The sequence below is a fragment of the Chelonoidis abingdonii genome, chromosome 23, assembly GCF_003597395.2.
Source record: "Chelonoidis abingdonii isolate Lonesome George chromosome 23, CheloAbing_2.0, whole genome shotgun sequence".
Taxonomy (NCBI): Eukaryota; Metazoa; Chordata; order Testudines; family Testudinidae; genus Chelonoidis; species Chelonoidis abingdonii.
Window position 1 is genome coordinate 1558148 of NC_133791.1, and position 18965 is coordinate 1577112.

Here is an 18965-nt window from a genome sequence, read left to right on the forward strand (position 1 = left end):
CACCTTGGGCAGGTCAGCTGGATGTTCAGGGGCATTTTCCAGACTATTTTGTTTTTTGGGTTTTTTTTGAGGTGAAGATATATTTACCATTGAAATAAACTGATATTGGAGGCCAGGGCATAGGTAGTTGTGAGCCAGATCTAATGCCGCTATAGCCAGCGTGAATACTGGACACAAACCCCAGGAAAGGCACTGCACTAACAAGTCCAGGGCAGTTCTCCCTACTTCTCACGAGGCTTGGAACAGCCAAGCACCCATGTGGGGTGCAGGAGGTGCGAACCACAGCAGACACGCTAGGCCTGGAGGGTTATTCCATCTCCACCTCCTGCACAGGGAGCTGCTATTCGTTTCTCACCCACGGTACTGGCTCCGGCACATGCGGGTCATAAGTCCATTTAGGGAAGACACACTTGTACAGATTCAGCAGCACCGTGCCTGGGATTTCAGCTGCCCATCAAAATGACACTTCGTGACCATGAGTCCCTAGCAGCTCTGTGATGTGTTCTCTGTGGCCCCACTTGGTCCTCAGCTCCACTGGCTTAAACCACAGCACATCCTCTCTGTTAAAGAACATGTACTGCACTACAGCCGTCTTGCTGTTCTTAGAGATGAGATGTGACCGTTGGGCTGGTGAGTGTCACAGCTGGCTGGCTGTAGCACCATGGAGCTGTGGTCCCCCCAGGGAGCTTGCAGGCTGAGACCAGTCATACAGCTCAGACACACAGCTGCATATACTGCCATTCCTGACCCCCGGGGAAATCTGCATCTGTTATACAGGCCTGGGTTGGATCCCCCTCTACTGGGTCCACTACCTTAGCACCAGGGATGTTTTTATAAATCTCATGATCACTGGAAAAATCGGATGCAGAGACTAGTTAACTCTCTTTGCAAGGCACTCCTGCTCTTTGGATCAGCCCCTTGTTCCCAAGGTCAGCGCCAATGGTTTTCCCTTGCAAGTTTTGTTTCAAGGTGCGAACACAGTGACTGGCTCTTGCCACTCGGCAGTGGTGTGTTCAGTGGTTCTCAGGAAACTCTGGAATTAGCCAGGTGTGTTTTGTGCTGGCAGCAGGAGGGAAGTGCCCTACATCGTGTGTGCATGAAGAACCTTGACGCAGAGCCAGGCTGCATGAGCGAGGCTAGCAAGTGAGTGTGGAGGAGAGAGCAGGGGCTGTCTGGATCAGTTTGGATGACCAGCTTCATTTGGTTTCTGACCGGATTGTTGGGATATTCTGGAGGTGGATGGAATTTGGGGCCCGAGCTGTTGGTTTCTAAGTTGCTCTGACCCACTGGCAGCAGTTGCGGGTGGGTAGCGGACACAGCAGCACTAGAGTAAAACAAGGCAATGTTTATGAAGCTTAGGGAGCGCGCTTCCCACAAGCAGAGCACTGAGCCCGCAGTCTCTGCCTGGAACCCAGCTTAGCACAGCCAGCCTCTGCTGCAAAGCCGCCAGGAGTGTTTTCCCCCAGGTTCATGCAAGATTTCAGGCTTCACCGCTGCCTCAGGGGAGTTCGCACAGTACAGCCCATAATGCACACTGAAGCATTACTAGGTGCTGATGGGTCACCCTTGCCAACAACCTCTCCTATGGCTGGGGAAGGGGAGGGATGGGGGTTGCTGCATGCTGCTGCCAGAGGCTCCGAGTACCCATGCTGTACCCAGACTGGCCTCCTAAGGCCTTGCCATTCTGCTGTTCACGCAGCGCAGAGCTGCCCACTACTCTCTGCATGGATTACACACGAGGCAGGGTGCCTGGTGCGCTGAGCCCCACCCTGCAGACCTTGCCGGTGGAGATTTTCCATGCCATGCAGCTCTGCAGCAAAGCATCAGTCCGGGATCCAGTGGGGCGTGTGCTCTCCAGCCCACTGCCTCCCTGGGCATGCCCAGAATGCAGGCTACTGGTAAACAGGCAGAGGTAGGCCCCCTCTCTAAAGGCACCTGGCCCATGCACTGCACCACTCCAAAGGGGCTTGTGCTGAATGCCCAACGTCAGTCCCTGGGGTTACATAACTGTCCATGCAGCTGTCACGGAGTCCCCGGGCGATGCTTTGGAACTGCTCCCCACAAAGCCAGTCAGGACTTTGGGGAGCCTCCTCTCCCTTGGAGCAGACTTGTTCAGGGCAAGAAGCTCACACGTCTTCACCTCCTGGGTCTCTTCTTGGAGCATTTAGCATCCTTTGCCCCTCCGTGTGCTTCCCACAGCGAGCCCACCCAGGCGGGCCGTCCCAGACTGCTAAGTGGGTGAGGAGTCTTGTCTGGATGGCAGGGACCTGGGAGGCCTGTCTGGGACAGGGCTGTGGTATGGAGAGGGAGAGCCCAGCCTCGTGGCTGAGCACAGGGCTGGGAGCAGGGGCTTTGGTTGCCTCATGACCAGGCCGCTGTGCCGCAGGGGCAGGGAGCATTAGGTGTCAGGTACCTGTGAAGAACTCAGGCAGTGAGAAGTGCAGCAGATGGCTGCGTCCCTGTCGGGGCTCGGGGCTGCTGTTCTGGCTGGGAGAGGGGCTCTGGCAACACGGCTCAGCACTTGTGGCTGGCCTGGGAGCGTGAAGCCAGGTAATGATGTGTAATGTCAGGCAGCATGCAAGGTGTGTGCGGGGGAAGGTCTCAAGGTTGCCGCATGAGTTGCTTGATATTTGGTTGTGGTTTCTTAAAGCTCCAGCTCCTGGATCATATGATTAATCCCAGCATTTGTTTTAAAGATAATCTGATTCAAGCCAACCTGGGGGTTTGGGACAACAGGTGACTTTGACCCAGGGTGGCTGGAAGCTCTGCGGTTGGCTGTGAGCTGGGGAAAGCTTTGGGCTGGATTTGAGATTGGGCTCATCTCAGGACTGATTGGAAGCTATAGGAGTTCACACTGTACCTAGTGTGCTGTGGCTTTGGGTGCTGCTGCCGACACAGAGCAACGGGCTGGGGGAAGCTGGGTGTCCCATCCTGCTCCCCTGCCCTGACTCCAGCCACAGCGCTCGGTCTGCTGGACAGATGCCCTCCAGGGGCTGTGGCTGCTGTTCCCTGGCCCAGGAACTTGGTTCTGAATCCAGCACTCCCTCCCCAGCCCCTGCCTGCAGCCGGAGGTGAGGGGTGTGGTTCTAGGCTGCACAGTGGGCTCTTTGTGCATTTTATGTCTCCCAGGCCAGGGGGCCCACGGCTGCTCGCTTGGCGGACTTGACTTCACTATTGACACGGCCTGTGTCTCTTTCTGTCATTGACCGAGCAGATGTGGTGGATGAATGGTACATTCCAGCTGTCTGCTCTTCCTGGGAGGGGTGGTAGATTCCGATGCCCTAATTCTCCGGCTGCCAGCTTTAGCATGGCTTTGTGTCCGCTGATTTCCCCTGCAATCCGCCCGGTGCGTAGGAGGAGGGATGCAGTCCGCCAGCTACTGCAGTGCAGTCCTGGCCCCAGGCCCTCTGGACTCAGCCCTGGCCCCTGACGGGCTCAGCTGCCCTAGGACGGCGCAGTCGCAGCGAGCGGATGCTGCCAAGCAGAGCGTGAGGAGGCAGAGAGCAAGTGATGCAAGGGGGCTGCGCGGGGTGCAGGAGCGAGGGCTCCCTAGGATCCAGTGGACCGGTGAGTCAGTCATCCTGGGCTGGAGCATGGGCTTTCCAGGGGGTTCCCAAGTGGCTGGCATGTGGGCAGGCAGAGAGCTGCGGGCGTTCCTAACACAGCCAGTCCCTGCGGCACCCCAGCTCTCCGGCTTCTCTGACACATCAGCAGCAATGGGTCCTTGTCTCCCGGCAAGTGTGGTAACGCCCAAAGCTGGGGCTGAGGAAATGTTACCAACTAGATTCAATGCCTGGGAGCCCAAGGGCCACAGGGCTGATGCCTCCACCGCTGGCTCGGGGAACGTTAACACTGGAAGTGGGCTGGGAGGACTTTAAAGGTGGGTGAAACATACGTTCAGTCCAGTGGGTTCAGGGCGACGCCAGATGAGCTGCCATCACAGCTGAGCTGTGTATTCTCCTGCCTTTAGCCCAGTGACTGGAATCCAGCCCCTGCAGAGAATGAAAACAATGTGCTGCTTCTGCCAGCCCGGTGACAGCAACCTCGAGCATGGGAACGCAGGTGGCTTCGTGCACTGGCCCCTTCCTCTGTAGCAATCACACACCCTTATTCCACCACCTAGATACTTAAGAACTGCCTAGGGGACACTGAGGCACCAACACAGTGTTCAGAGCAAACATTAAGAACAGTCCCAGTTCGTCACAGCAGCCCACCCACGGCGTGTTTAATCTGTGGGAGAACGGGCAGGAGTCGCAACAGATTACTGCTGCTGGGACATTCCTAGCCCCAAGCTTCTGTCTTCACTGGGACAAGCCCTGCGTTGGGACTGGATGGGGGGCTGCATTTCCAGCACACAGAAAAGGTCCAGAGCAGCTTCCTTTCAGCTGCGCGCCCAGAGGTGTGGGGAGGGAACTGGTCCCGGCACCGAGAGGATCCCCATCTCTCCTTCACTGGCACAGAAGTTGGAGATGGGCTCTTATCCGCATGTCAGAGGGGAGGGATTGAGGGGACCCACAGGCAGAGCAGAGCAGTGCTGAGGGACACCCCGGGACATGTAGCATGGATCTGTCTCCATGTAGCATGGAGCTGCACGTGCCTTTCCATCACTGGCTATGGCATCAGCTGCTCACATGCAGTGGGATTATTTCCCATCCCTGGCCCGTTGGTTTGGCCTTGGCATGTATGTGCCCCCTCCTGCCAGTTTATCCCTGGGGCCATCGCTTGGGCCCCTTAGCTTCTCCTGCGTGCTGGGTCATTCATGCACAAAGTGTGTCAGCTGCTGTCGTGGGCACTCGGAGGGCAGGCTGGCGCTGCGATCTCTAATTCCCAACTGGCCTGAGTGAATGAGGTAGGCGTCCAGCCCTCCCCTCCCGCCTGGCAGATGGAGCAGTCCCAGCAGGGTGCCAGAAGGCCCGATTTGTTCTGTTGATGGTGAGCACAGTGGTTAGCTGCCACCCGCACAGCAGAGCAGCCTGTTGGGGGACTCTAGAGCAGTGGGTCTCAAACTTTTGTACTGGTGACCCCTTTCACACAGCAAGCCTCTGAGTGCAACCCCCCTAATAATAAACACACTTTTAAACATATTTAACACCATTATAAATGCTGGAGATAAGCAGGGTTTGGAGTGGAGGCTGACAGCTCGTGACCCCCCATGTAATAACCTCACGACCCCCTGAGGGGTTCCGACCCCCAGTTTGAGAACCCCTGCTCTAGAGCCTGACCTGTTTTGCAGCTATCCACAGGGCTGGATATTCCCCTAGGCTGGAGCAGCGGTTTCCTTGTCCAGCTGGACCCCAAGCGCTTGAGGCCACAGTGGCTGGTGTCTCTCTCTGCACTCCCTGTGTGTTCTCACTGCCCTGGGGGCTGCCTGCTGCACCAACCTATGGCTTCTCGCTTTGCGGGGCTCCTGAGAGCTGAAGGAGCAGAGGTGGTGCCTTGCTGGGAGCTCCCCTGGCACTGTGGCTTGCTGGCCGCTTAGCCAGCCCAAGCTGGAGGTGGCTGGCATGAGCAAGAGTGGTGCTCCCAGGTGCCTGGCTGAGCAGGCAGCAGCTCTGCTTGGGGTCAGGGAGCACTGGCAGCCATGGCAGTGCTGCATACGGAGCTGGGTAGTGGTGTCCCTGGCCCTGGCTGGCTCGGATGCTCTGTGTACCTTGTGGACTTGGCGCTGGGATGAAAGTGTCTGTGTGCTTGGCTGCGGCAGGCCAGGGCCTGCTGGGCTGGAGCGCCGGGGAGGGAGTGGCCATGTAGGGGCTCCCTACCAACCGCCCTGTGTAGGGCCACTTTCCTGGAGTGCAGCAAAGGGGTACTGGCGGAGGGACACAGGGCTGCCTTCAGCCAGTCAGGCCAAGAGAGTCCAGCCCCAGGGACGGGAGGGGGCTCCATGCTGGTTTGAGGCTGGGGAGCCTGGGCTCCCCGCTCAGGCCTGTACATCCCTCCCCAAGTGCCCACAGTGACGGGAGGGTGCGCTCCCCAGCAGCTGAGCACTCAGCGCAGCTAATGAAAGGAGGCACCAGTAGAGCTCAGATTGGCTCCATCAGCTGAGTCCGAGGGGGGGCGGAAGGGAGAGAAGTTAGAGGATTTGCATCATCCTTGGCTGTGCAAAGCCCAGTTGGTCCACAGAGGAAGGGGTGCACTGGGGGAAGGCTTGGCACAGTGGGGTTCTGTAGCTCAGGACGTAACTGCGCTGGTGGTGTGAAGCCTGACCCCCCGTTGTGTCTCTGCTTCTAGCTAGCTCTGCTATCTGGGGCTGCCTTGCCAGCCATCCTCAGGCTATGTCTGACCTCTCCTTGGGTCGGGAAGGGCGGGGCTGAGTCTCTCCTGAGCAGGGGCCTGGCTGAGCCCTGGGGTCATTTATAACCTATCTGGGGCTCGTTTTTTCTGCCTAAGAGGCTGCTCTGGCAGAGAGCCAGACAATACCCACCTGCCCAGCTGCTGTACCCCCGGGAGGCAGGGAGACAAGCCGACTGAGCCCTTCAGCAGGGCAGGCCGGGGGATAAGTGCTAGTGGAGGTGGGACAGCTGCTCTTCCCCAGTGGCTCAGCAGCCTGGCACAGACAGGCCTGGCCAGCTGCCCCATGCCAGCAGAGAGTAGAGCTTCTCCCCAGGGCAGTCGGGCCACACGGAGCGGTGGGGGAGTCTCCTGAGGCCGGAGCTGAGCACCTCTTGGGAAGGGTGCTTCCCAGCCTTAGCCTTCCTGCTGCGGGTTTATAATTCATCTCGAGCCGGCTGGTCTGCAATATCAGTTATAACACGCCAGTGGTGACTCAGAGAGCATGTCTGGGCTCTGCCGGGGCTCTGGGGCGGGCCCCCCAGCGGGACTGCGGGATCCTGGCCTGGAGGGGCTGTGGTGTTGGATCTCACCTGGGGCCCAGGGTCCTCGCTCTGTGGGGCTGTCTGTCAGAAGCCCGTGTCCAAGGCTGGCTAGGCACAGAAGCCTGAGCATGCCCAGCCACGGGGGTGCTGATCTGTGGGCGTGAAGGGGCCTGGGCGAATATCAAGCATCTAGGCAGCTGCAGGCCTGCTGTGTCCCTGCTCCATAACGAGGGTAGCTCCCAGCAAGGCTATGGCACAGGCTGCCAGCACAGGCTCCCCTCCTGATGCTGCCAGCCAGAGAGGCTTGTCCCTGGGGAAAGGCCACTCTCTGGGAATCTGGCTTTGCTTACAGGGGCATGTTTCTCCCCCCGCAGCACAGCCCCTGAGGGCTGGGGAGGGGCTGCTGCTCCCTGCCACAGCCACCACCCCCTCAGCTCTCCGGATGACTGGCAGTGGGAATAGGTTCTGGCACGCCAGGAGGCCATGACGTACTAGCAGAGCAGGCTGCCCATGGCAAGAATCCAGGTGCTCCCAAACCTATAGCTTTGTCTCTGTCTAGCCACATGGGAGACAGTGACGCAGGTACCAGGAGGGGAGACGGCTGCAGAGCTCAGAAGGGCACAGGCCCCCGACTCACGTGAACTTTCTCTCTCTGTCCTTGCAGCAGGGGCAGCCCCAGCTTGGCTCAGCCCCGTGGTCACAGTTACTGTCGAGCAACTTGGGGGGCAGCACTGATGGAGGGCGAGGGGATTGGGCTGGGGGTGAAGCCAACTGGCTCTGCTTCTACCTTGAGTCCCAGAGGAACCGGCAGAACTCCAGCGGGGGGTGCTGCTGCGTAAGGGGCGGACATGTCCGCACTCTCTAGCAGCTGGGGGAGCTCTGTGGGTGTTAATTAGCGAAGCCTCCAGCCCAGGGGTGCAGAATCACCCACATCTTATAGCTAGAGATGCTGAGTCCTGTGGGGGCGGAGGCAGGGCAGTACCCCATATAGGCCCTGAGCCCATGTCCCAGCCCCCAAAGCACACTCCTCCCAGAGCTTACACAGAACTCAGGAGTCCTGGCTCCCAGGCCGTGGCTGTGGGGCACAGCTGAGCTTTGGCTTTGCTGTGGGGAGTGAGGGGGAGGCAGTTCCTGCTGCCCCTATCTGGCTGGCCCAGCCCTTAGCACCCTGTGCAGCAGCTGCCCTGCACATCTCCATGGCAATGGCTATTGTGAGGCACCTGCTGGGGAGTGAAAGGCTGAATTCCAATGGCTGGTTAGTTGCTGGCAGGGAGGTCTAGGCATTACGATGGGGCCTGGCCTCCGAGGGGCATCACTCGGGGGGAGAGCTGCTCTCAAGGTTTCCCAGCCATTGTGCTGGGCTGCATTCAGGGCTGCCAAGCTGCTCTGTGGACAGAAAGGAGAATTGTTAAAGGCCTCGGCAAGAGAGATGTGCCAGCCGACATTTCCTAATCCCTCTGCTGGGTGTGTTGGTGCAGGTATGTCCGTGCACCAGACCCGCCCCCAGAGAGCAGGCCAAGCATTAACCTCTGGCTGGAGAGTTTCAGGAGGGCTCCCCGAGCACTGGGGAACTGGCACTCCTGAGAAGCTGCTGGGAGGTGGACTGGCCCAGCAGGAGGGCACTGGCTGGGGATGCAGGAAGCCTGGGGGTCTGTTCCCAACTCTGCCAGTGGCCTATTGGGTGACCTTGGGCAAGTCACTTTCCCTCCATGGGCCTCGGTTCCTCTCCCCTGTCTATTCAGCGTGTAAGCCCTTCGGGGCCATACGGTTCCTCGCCAGGCACCGTACCCTGCCTGCTGCCAGAACGGATCCAATGAATAATAGGGATAAGTTGGGACCTTTGAATGGTTCAGAAGGGTTCACTCTGCTTCCAGCAGCCAGGCTGGCTCGGGGAGCAGGAATGTTTTGAGTCCTGGGCTCTGCTTGGTGCAGCTCAGAGAACGGGGTGGGAGGGCGAGTGGGAGCCTCTGGTGGGGCCCAGCTCCCTGCACCTGCCGTGCTTGTGTCTGGAAGCCTAATGCCCCTGCACGTGGGCTCGGGGTGCCCAGCAGAGCAGGGTGAGTGACTGGAGGTGAGGGAGAGCAGGGTGGGTTTCACGTCTGACTTCCCTTCCCTCTTAGAAAAACGTCAGTGCTTAGTGAGTTCAGGGTGACTTCCCAGTGCCCAGGGACCCCAGCCTGGCATCCCATGGACCCTTGTGTGTTCCCAGCACGCGGAGGCAGTGTGCTGACTGGAGGGAGAGTGATTCCTGTGCCGGCACTGGGGAAAGCTTGGTGCTGCAGCTGGGGGCAGGGGACCCTGCACAGCAGGGAGAGAAATGGGTCCCTGGGAGAGGAGACAGATGAGCTCCCGTTGGGGCTCCAGCCTGGGGCTCCCACCTAAGCTCTGTGGGGCTAGGTCTGCGAGCTGAAAGGGAGAGTTCATGTGAAGGTGGTGGCTCCCACTGGCTTTGCACATTTGCAGTATACAATTCAGGGTTTGCGTTCCAAGGGCCCCAAGAGCTGGGTGAGCTCTATGCTGGGTGCAGGTATGCTGGTCTGTGACTTCCTTCTGGCTGTGGTGTATTGATGTGGTCTCCACTCCAGTACCACCTGTGGGGACTTCCCACACAGATCTGTTGTGTACCGACCACGGGGAGCGGAGCGGAGCGTTAGCAGTGGCAGTGCTTGGGTGGTCGTTGTCATTGTGTGATGCTGTCATAGAGTTCCCGGGTGATGCTCTGGAACTGCTCCCTACCAAGCCAGTCAGGACTTTGGGGAGCCTCCTCTCCCTTGGAGCAGACTTGTTCAGGGCAAGAAGCTCACACGGCTTCACCTCCTGGGTCTCTCCTTGGAGCATTCAGCATCCTCTGCCCCTCCGTGCGCTTCCCACAGCGAGCCCTCCCCAGCGGGGTCCTGGGGAAGCCATAGGGTCCTGCACCCCCACTTTGCAGTCAGACGTGACTCTCAGCCAGCCAGTAAAACAGAGGTTTATTCGATGACAAGAACAGGGTCTAACACAGAGCTTGTAGATACAGCGAGCCGGATCCCTCGGCTGGATCCATTCTGAGGGTCAGTGAGCTAGACCCCCACGTCTGCCCTCACTCCTCATCCCCAGCCAGCTCCAGACTAACAACCCCCTCCAGCCCCTCCTCTCTGCTCAGTTCCTTCCCTGGGCCAGGAGGTCGCCTGATCCCTTTGTCTCCAACACCTTCAGTTAGCACCTTTGCAGAGGAGGGGCCCAGGCCATCAGTTGCTAGGAGACAGAGGGTCAGGCATTTAGGCCTTTGCTCTGCCAGATACTTAAGAACTGCCTAGGAGACACTGAGGCACCAACACAGTATTCAGAGCAAACATTAAGAACATTCCCAGTTTGTCACAGATGCATTTGTTGAGCAGCTAAATCTAACTGCAAAAAGGGGCTGACGGGGAAATGCCGAGCACGTACCAGGCTCAAAGAGGCTGCAGGTGACAAAGTTTTGTCAAAAATCCGTTACCTCTACCTCATAGATTTTTATTTCTCTGGCGGCTTCCCCATATTGGTGGTCTTTAAAATTCAACTGTGTTCTTTACTAACTAAATCCTAGAAAGCCCAGCAACAAGAGTTGATTGTCTCCACGCATGATTGTCTGTCTAGAGTGGAGCAGCGCTCTGCTTCTGCCCAGGTGTCAGGGTAAAATGAGTGGCAGGTACATTAGCATTAACATTAGCCTGCGCTCATGTCTGCCATTAGGAGACCATGGCCTGAATCAAATGGACGTGCAAGTCCTTGCTCCCATACCAACCCCTCACTAATGACTGGGGGCTCCAGGTCAGATGGATGGACTGCGCAAAGGTGAGTACAAGCATCACAAAATGGGCTCCATTTACGTTTTTCCCTCTTGGGTTGGTTCGAGGTACCTGGCTGTGTGCTGGGAATGATACCGTAGGAGGTGCCCGGCGAGCTCCCTGCAGCCTCTTGTTCAGCCCTTGCTGTGTAGTGGAGCGAGAGCATCAGTTGGTGCGCATGGTTCAGTGAGGCTGGAACCTCTTCCTTCAGGCCGTGCGCCTGCAGCCGGCTCGGAGCAGGGCTACAGGGCGTAGTGCGCTCCAGGACAGCACCAGCTTTGTGCTTCCCAACGGGCTCAGAGCCAGTGCAAAGTGAGACGACCTCAACTGGCAAAATCGCTCCCCTTGGAGTCGTTGGTGAGGCTGTCAGTTCTCTGGGGCATGAACACGCCAGGTGTATTTACACAGAGGCCATGAACCGAGGAGTAACCAGATCCCACTCAGTGGAGTCTAGGACCGGGTGCCACATTCAGACTGCAGAGCAAACCAGATACTTGCCATGCATGTGAATGTGCTGCAGGTTTGACCATAGTATGCAGAGGAGTGTGTCAGAAACCTGATGCTCTCCTTGGAGGAGGTGTAGCTTTTCAGGAGCCTGGGAGGCTCAAATTCCAGCTGTGAGTGCAGGCTGACAGAGGTGAGAGGGAGGGAAGAGCTGGAGCAGTGGAGGAGGTGGGGGAGAGAGACAGACACCCCCACATGCAGCGAAACTACAGTACCTCGGCTGTGCTGTGGGTCTGGGAATTGAAGCCTGTCTGGGCAAAGAAGGAAGAGCAGATGGAGAGCAAGTTGAAAATCTTACTCATTTCAAACCCAAGAGGTGCCTCACCTGCTTAGTCACCAGTCTGTCATGGCTGCGACTCCACCCAGCCCTCCCGGAGAGATGAGTCAGTGGGGTTTGAGCCGAGGACACAGGCTGTCTGGCTTGCTCGGGAGACTGCGGGGAAGTCTCCGGCCCTGGAAGAGACAGGCGACCCTGTAGGGTGGTTGCTGCTGGCTGAGCTGAAGGTGCTGCATTTGTTGTTGGCTGTTGTGGGCAGAGGTGAGTCTGGAGCCAGGGTGATTAGTGGTTTGTCTTTCCATGGGTCCTGAGTCTGCCTTGGCAAAGGATACTCGGTTGCTTCAGCTGCTCGGGCCATAGGCAACTGGCATTAGGTTTCCTAGTTGCTGTAAGCTTTAAAAATTCAACAATGAGTTGGAGCTGCTGCTGCCTCATTCCCCCACTTCAGCCAGGCAGGGTTTGTGCTTGTCTCTGTGTTTCAGAGGACTTTGACTTGCAGTGAATTCTGCCAGATCTGTGCTCTCCGCCCTCTTGGCTGGAGGTGACACCTGTGTGCTCCCATCACCTCCTCTGTGTCTGGCCCCCCGGCAGAGACATCCCAGCTGCACTCAGACTCACGTTCACTTCCTACTGCAGGCCGTCCCCCTCCTTGGCTCCTTTCCATCTAAGTGGAAATGTTCGATTCTGCAAATACTGCATGTTCCCTGGCCACCAAACTGTCAGCCAGTCAACTGTGGCTTCCTAGCTGCTCGCTGGGCTGACTCCCCTTGACTCTGATGACCCCAGCCAGATGTCTGGCCTGGCTCTTGGTGACATCCTGGAGCATGGAGATTGTGTTGTGTTGGGAATTTCGCAGCAGCTGCAGGCACAGCCCAGGTCTCACATCTGGCAGACAGATTTTTTTTGTCCACTCTGAGAACCATGTGGCTGGATGGCAGAGAGCCTGGCTGTGTCTGGGGATGTTGGATTGTGGAAAGTCGTGGCAGGGGTGAGGGGAAGGCACAGATCTGCAGTGGACCTCCTAGAGCTGCACCTGGGCTTTGAGCTGGGGATGGAAGAGGGGAGTTAGATAAGGAGAAGCTTCTGCCAGTCTTTACTCTGAGCATTAATGAATGAAACTGCCGTGTAAGTGTGTGTGTGTGTGTGTGTGTGTGTGTGTGTGTGTGTGTGTGTGTGTAAAACCCTGTGTGTAGCACCAGGTGACCTCCAGGTGAGCTGTGTATATATGGGTGTGTGCATCAGCCTCCAGTGTAACTCGATGTGTTGCCAGTGACCTTGGCATCAGATTAGGGGGGAAAAGGTAAATGGTGGTACTTTCCCAGGCTCTGCCCACTATGCAAGCTCCACCCATTCATGATGCCAAAATCATGTAGATCTTACAATGACTGTCCTTTCTTGCTTCAATAGGCAGAGAAAGAGTTAACAATTTTGACATTAGAATAGCCATCATTCGTCTTCAGAATGAACACTGAGGCCAACAGGCAGTTCTCATAGCAGGCTTTCTGCAGGTATGGCTGGATTAGTTTGCATTCAGTTCACATTTTGAAGGTTTTCTACACAACCGTGAGGCCCTGGGTCTTCATTTTTAATTATGAAACGTTACATTCTGAAGTATAAAATGCAGCCACCAGGGAAAAGTACCAGATCAGCAGCCCAGCTGGGCCTCTGTGCTTGTGGTTTCCATTGTGCTGATGTGCTCACAACCCAGCACTGCACCAGACAGCATGTGATGAGCTCCTGAGACATATCCTGGGCTCTTTATTTGCAAAGTTTCAGCATAAGCACAGAACAGTTCAGTAAGGAGGAGCTGCCAAACCCTTATTGCTTTGAATATGTAGGGACCCGGAGCTGGAGCTCTGTTTGCACCTAAGCTCTGTGTTGCATGCTGTTGACTGACTGGTGCTGGCCTAGTTTACTTCCTTTCCAACCCGTCTTCTGGGGACCAATAAGGCCCGGTCTACACACAGCTTTGGCATCAATTTAATGGTTTCCTCCCCCAGATTGCTGCAAACGCCATGTCCAGACCATCCCAGAGGGGTGTTTTGCATGCAGCACCTTCGGCTGGGAGCTGCATTTGTGGCATAGAAGGCTAACTCTGGGTGCTGATGGTTGTGAGATGTCACAGGTTCCAAGGGCAGAAGGGACCATTGTGACTCTCTAGTCTGACCTCCTGGATAGCACCGGCCAGAGACCTGCCCCACTCAATCCCTAGAGCCGATCATTTAGAAAAACATCCCGTCTTGAGTTAAAAATGGCCAGTGATGGAGACTCCACCATGGCCCTTGGTCAGCTGTTCCACTGGTTAATTGCTTTCACTGGTAAAAAAAATTACTTCTTATTTCTAGTCTGAATGTGTCTAGTTTCAACTTCCAGCCATTGGCCTGGATTAGAGCTTCTCTGCTTGACTGAAGAGCCTGTTATCAAATTTCTGTTTCCCATGGTAGATACCTACAAACTGTGATTGAAGTCACCCTTTAGCCTCCTCTTCGTTAAGTGATCCAGATGGAGCTCCTTGAGTCTCTCACTACCAGACAGGTTGTGTAATCCTCTGATCAGTCTTGGGGCTTTTCTCTGACCCCTCTCCAATTTATCAACATCCTTCTTGGATTGTGGGTCCCAGACCTGGACTCACTATTCCAGCAGCGTCGCACCAATGCCAAGTACAGAGGTAAAATAACCTCTCTGCTCCTACTTGAGATTCCTGTTTCTGCATCCCAGGATCACATTAGTTCTTTTGGCCACAGCATCACACTGGGAGCTCGTGTTCAGTTGATTATCCCTCCTCCCCAGTCTTTTCAGAGTCACTGCTTCCCAGGATGGAGTCCCCCATGCAGTAAGTCTGGCCTTGCATTACTTGTTCTAGATGCACACGTTTACATTGAGCTGTGTGGCTTTGTGGTGGACTCAGCTGGAATATGTACTTGTATTGAACCTGGTCTGTAATCTCTTTCTCCGATGCTGCTTTTCTCTGGCTTTAGCATCGGAGACCTGCCCACAGCTGAGTTGGTCCCCACAGTGTGTAGCTTGGTCTTTTTATGTGTAACTACCAGGGCTGAGGTTTAAGTGACTCTCAGTCTGACTCTGAGTCCATTGACTTCAGGCTGTGGGTGCATCTGGGAGCAAGGCAGACACCCGTTTGGGTGCATGTGGCCGCTGGAGTTATCATGGAGAGGCTCTCCCGGTCCCTGTGCAGGCGGTGCAGTGCATGGGAGCCGGCAGCGCAGGTGTGCTTGCAGGGGAGGAGGCCCTTGGCCGCAGAGGCCATCTGACTGGCTTGTCCCAGGAAATGTGCAGAGTTGTTCAGATAATCTCTCACCAGTCATGTGAGCTGCCAAGGCAGGGAGCTCCTGCGCGGTGGTGGCTGGGAGGGGCTAGACGAGCTGTGTTCAGAGATCCTGCTGTGCTGTGTGCCTCTGAGAGGGGAGACATGCCCCACTCCAGAGCCCTGGTGTGGCGTCGGGAACCAGGCCCGTGTGGTGTAGGACCACTCACCCTGGATCAGCTTGTGGCTCAGTGGGCCAGTGGGTGCAGGGCAGAGCTCAGCACCCCCTCTCCACCTCCCTCCTTAGACCTGTTGCTCTCTGGAGGTGGCAGCACCTCTCAGGGTGGATCTGCACCCTACAGCGGTGGGCGCTGTGGCATCATGGGGTGGTCACGGGCCCTCTGAGCCCATCATTGGTGCGGATCCTGGGCCTGCGTCCCTTTGCTATGAGCCCATCGTCACTGGAGTGCAGTGAATGCAGGGCCCTGGGTTTGACCCTGGTGGGACTGAGTGCACTGCAGGGAGCTCCTGCGAGCTGCCTGTGCTGAGCTCCGAGGACAGCCCAGTGCTCTCTCCTCTGTGACTGCACAGCTCGGGAAACCCTCCCCAGAACCGAGCGGCTCCCTGGTGCACTGCTGGGGGATGGGGAGCAGGGGAGCCGGCATTCAGGGCATGGGAGCAGATTGGAGCCATGTGGGAGTACAGGCCAGGAGAGCTGATTCTCCAGACCCACTCAGCAAGGGCTGTCTGCCACTGGACGGGCCCGGGAAAGGTTCTGGCTTTGGAAGAGCCTGGAAAGGAGAACATGCGGGAACAGACGTTAATGCTGGAAGAAGAGACTTCAGGGAGTTGAATCATAACCAGACCAGCTCAGCACCGTTCCCCTCCAGCCCAGCCTGGGGAGACAGCTCTTGGCCCGGCTCTGCTCGATATGGCTCCACCCTCCAACCCAGCCTGGGGGAGACTGCTGCTGGCTTGGCCCAGCTCCATGTGGCTCCGTGCCCAGCCTGGGGAAGATGGGTCCCGGCCTGGCCCAGCTCAGCACGGCCTCCCACTCAGCCCAGCCCTGAGGAAGGCTCCGGCATGGCCCAGCTTGGCCCTTAGGAAGGCAGCTCCCAGCGGACAGCAGGGTGCAGCTCCTGCTGGCTCTGCGGGGGCTGCGCTCTCTGGACTGGCCAGCACTGAGTCACACACTCAGATGGTCCAGGAAGCCTAGCCCTAGGGGATGCTCCAGGCATGCTGTTGTGCCGCAGAAGGGAGCGGACAGGATGAACCAGCCTCTGGATTTGTTCCCCGGATGGGAAAGTGAAAGCACCTCATCCCTGATGTCAGTGGGAGGATGGAGGGGGCGGGGTGGAAACCTATGGGATGGGAAGAAGGGCAGAAAGTGGGGGAGAGGCTGGACGAGCGTGGGGTGAACTCTTCCCCTTCCTCACTGCATAGACCCAGAGGCTCCCTCTGCTTCCCCCCAGGGAGTCCTGCCTCAGGAAGGGGGACTGAGCATTCCTGCAAGCCTGCATGTTCCCAAGGACCATACATGTCCTCTGTCTAGCCCCTGCCTGGGCCTGCTTCTCTCTGTGTATCACCATGTGTCACCACACTGGAGTAGACACCGTCTCCAGCTTTCATGGCGGGAGCCCTGGCATGAACGTCTTGAGTGGCCATGAACTTAGGCAGACTCCACCTCTGACTGCCTGACTCCTCTCCCCAGATGTCAAATCTGCATGTTGTAGTGAAGGATGGTGAAAATCCTGCAGCTGTCTCGTGAATTCTGGTGAAATGAAAGCTGGTGGCACTCCCAAGGCCTGTCCCCGACGAGCTTGGGGTGGTGGAGGGGAGCACGCTGGTTGAGACGGGAACCTCCTTGCTGTGCGGGTAACTGGGCTGTAGGGGCTTAGATCAGCCCTACATGGGGAGGGGTCCCTCTGCTGGGGGTGCAGTACTGGCCATAGCCGCAGGCAGTGCGTAATTTGTAATGAAAGAGGTGCCAGGGCTCAGAACGAATGCAGCAAGCCTGGAGGTGCTGGGGCTTAGCCCTGCCAAGCCCTGGCACAAATTAAGCACTAGCTGCATGTCTCAGACCTGGAAAGCAGCCCAGAGCTGGAGGTGCTTGGGGGGTCGCCAGCCATGTCCTGCGCCTGTCGCTGCTATCTGGGCTGAGCAGGGATTGCACGGACAGCCTGACCTTGCATGCAGATGGTGAGTTTTGTGCTAATGGCCCCCTTGGCTGCAGCGGCTGAAGCTGTTAATGCATCTGCTAGCAGGAAGAGGGAGCCTGTGCCCAGCATGCAGACCTGAGCCCTTCACGGCGCCTCGCTCCACTGTGGGATGCCCTGGCATGAAATGCCTGGGTGACAAAGTGGGACTGCTCTTAATGTTTCCTCTGAATACTGTGTGGGTGCCTCAGTTTCCCCTATGCATTTCTTAAGTCTTCAGTGTGCATGAATGTTCGACACTGTATCCTGGCAACAAATGGCTGGGGCCCTTCCCCCCTGCAAAGGAATGGCTAAAGGAGAACAAAGAGATCAGGAAAGAGACAAGGGCAAGAAAGGAGGGGCTGAAGGGGGTTTCAGCTGGGAGCTGGCTGGGGACGGGAAGTGAGGACAGACGGGATTGTCTGGCTCACTGGGCCCCAGAATGGATCCGGCTGAGGGATCCTGTTCTCTCTACCTACAAGCTCTGGTTTAGACCATGTTCGTGTCATCTAGTAAACCTCTGTTTTACTGGCTGGCTGAGAGTCGTGTCTGACTGTGAAGTGGAGGTGCAGGACCCTCTGGCTTCCCCGGGACCCTGCCTGGGTGGACTTGCTGTGGGAAGCGCACGGAGGGGCATATGCTGAATGCTCCAAGGAGAGACCCAGGAGGTGAAGCCATGTGAGCTTCTTGCCCTGAAGACAGTCTGCTCCAAGGGAAAGGAAGCTCCCCAGAGTCCTGACTGGCTTTGTGGAGAGCTGTTCCAGAGCATCGCCCGGGGACTCCGTGTCAGCCTGCGCGCTGCTGGGCCTGTCAAGGCTGTGACCAGTGGAGGAGAGCCTATTCCTGCTGCTCTGCTCCCCATGGGGAGGGCGGGAGCAGGGAGATGTCGAGCTGGCTTGTCTCTGCTGAATGAGGGTGACAGTAGGGCTGGGCTAGGGGGTGCTTCCCCAAGGAGGGCTGGGCACCCGCTGGACAGCCCCCAGCAGGAGGGTCTTCGTACAGAGGAGTCTCTGGGTCTGAGCCCAGGGGCATGTTAAGTATGTTAGGTGCCATCTGCTGGGCTCAGGAGCAGAGCGGGCATGTGGGTGTGGGGGGGAGGCTGCAGTGACTCCTGGAGATCAGGGAAAGCCTCTGCTCTGAAGTTGACAGACAAGCAAGTGCTGGCCCTGAGGGTCCCAGACTGTGGAGCATGTTCAGGCCTGTGATGAAGTAGGACTGTTCTTAATGGTTCCTCTGAATACTGTAGGGGTGCCTCAGTTTCCCCTATGCATTTCTTAAGTCTCTAGGTGGTGGGATAAAGGCCAGTGTGCATAAATGGCCGACACTCTGTCTCCTGGCAACTAATGGCCGGGGCCCTTCCTCCCTGCAAGGGGAGTGCTAAAGGTGTGGGAGAACAAAGGAATTAGGTAACCTCCTGGCCCGGGAAAGGACCGAAGCTCAGAGGAGGAGGGGCTAGAGGGGGAGTCACTTTGGAGCTGGCTGGGGACGAGGAGTGAGTGCAGACATGGGTGTCTGGCTCGCTGTCCCCCCAGGATGGACCTGGCTGAGAGGTCCTGTTCTCTGTACCTACAAGCTCTGTTTTAGATCGTGTTCCTGTCATCTAATAAACCTCTGTTTTACTGGCTGGCTGAGAGTCATGTCTGACTGTGAAGTGGGGGTGCAGGACCCTGTGGTTTCCCCAGGACCCCGCCTGGGCGGGCTCACTGTGGGAAGCGCACGGAGGGGCAGAGATTGCTGAATGCTCCAAAGGTCAGACCCAGGAAGGTGGAAGCCGTGTGAGCTTCTTGCCCTGGAGACAGTCTGCTCACAGAGAGGAGACTTCACCAGAGTCCTGACTGGCTTTGTAGGGAGCAATTCCAGAGCATTGCCTGGGGACTCCATGACAAGGCCTCAGCTGTGGGTTTAAAAATAACCCCTCTTGTTGTGACGTGTAGTGGCCCAAAGGAGGCTCAGGCCCAGTGCACAATCGGAGGAAATGGATCTGCTTGCAAGCATTGTTTCGCCGCAGACACTTGTTCCTTAATCCTGCTATGGGGACACCGATATTTCAAACACAAGGCAGCTTCCAGAGCGAGCCAGCTGCTGCTTCTGCATGCCGGGCATTTGGGA

General features: G+C 57.2%; 1 protein-coding gene across 4 annotated transcripts in view; it reads left to right on the forward strand.

Moving 5' to 3' along the window:
* Positions 1-18965, forward strand: part of PLEKHG5 (pleckstrin homology and RhoGEF domain containing G5) — a 115581-nt gene that overhangs the window by 73604 nt on the left and 23012 nt on the right. The window lies entirely within an intron of this gene.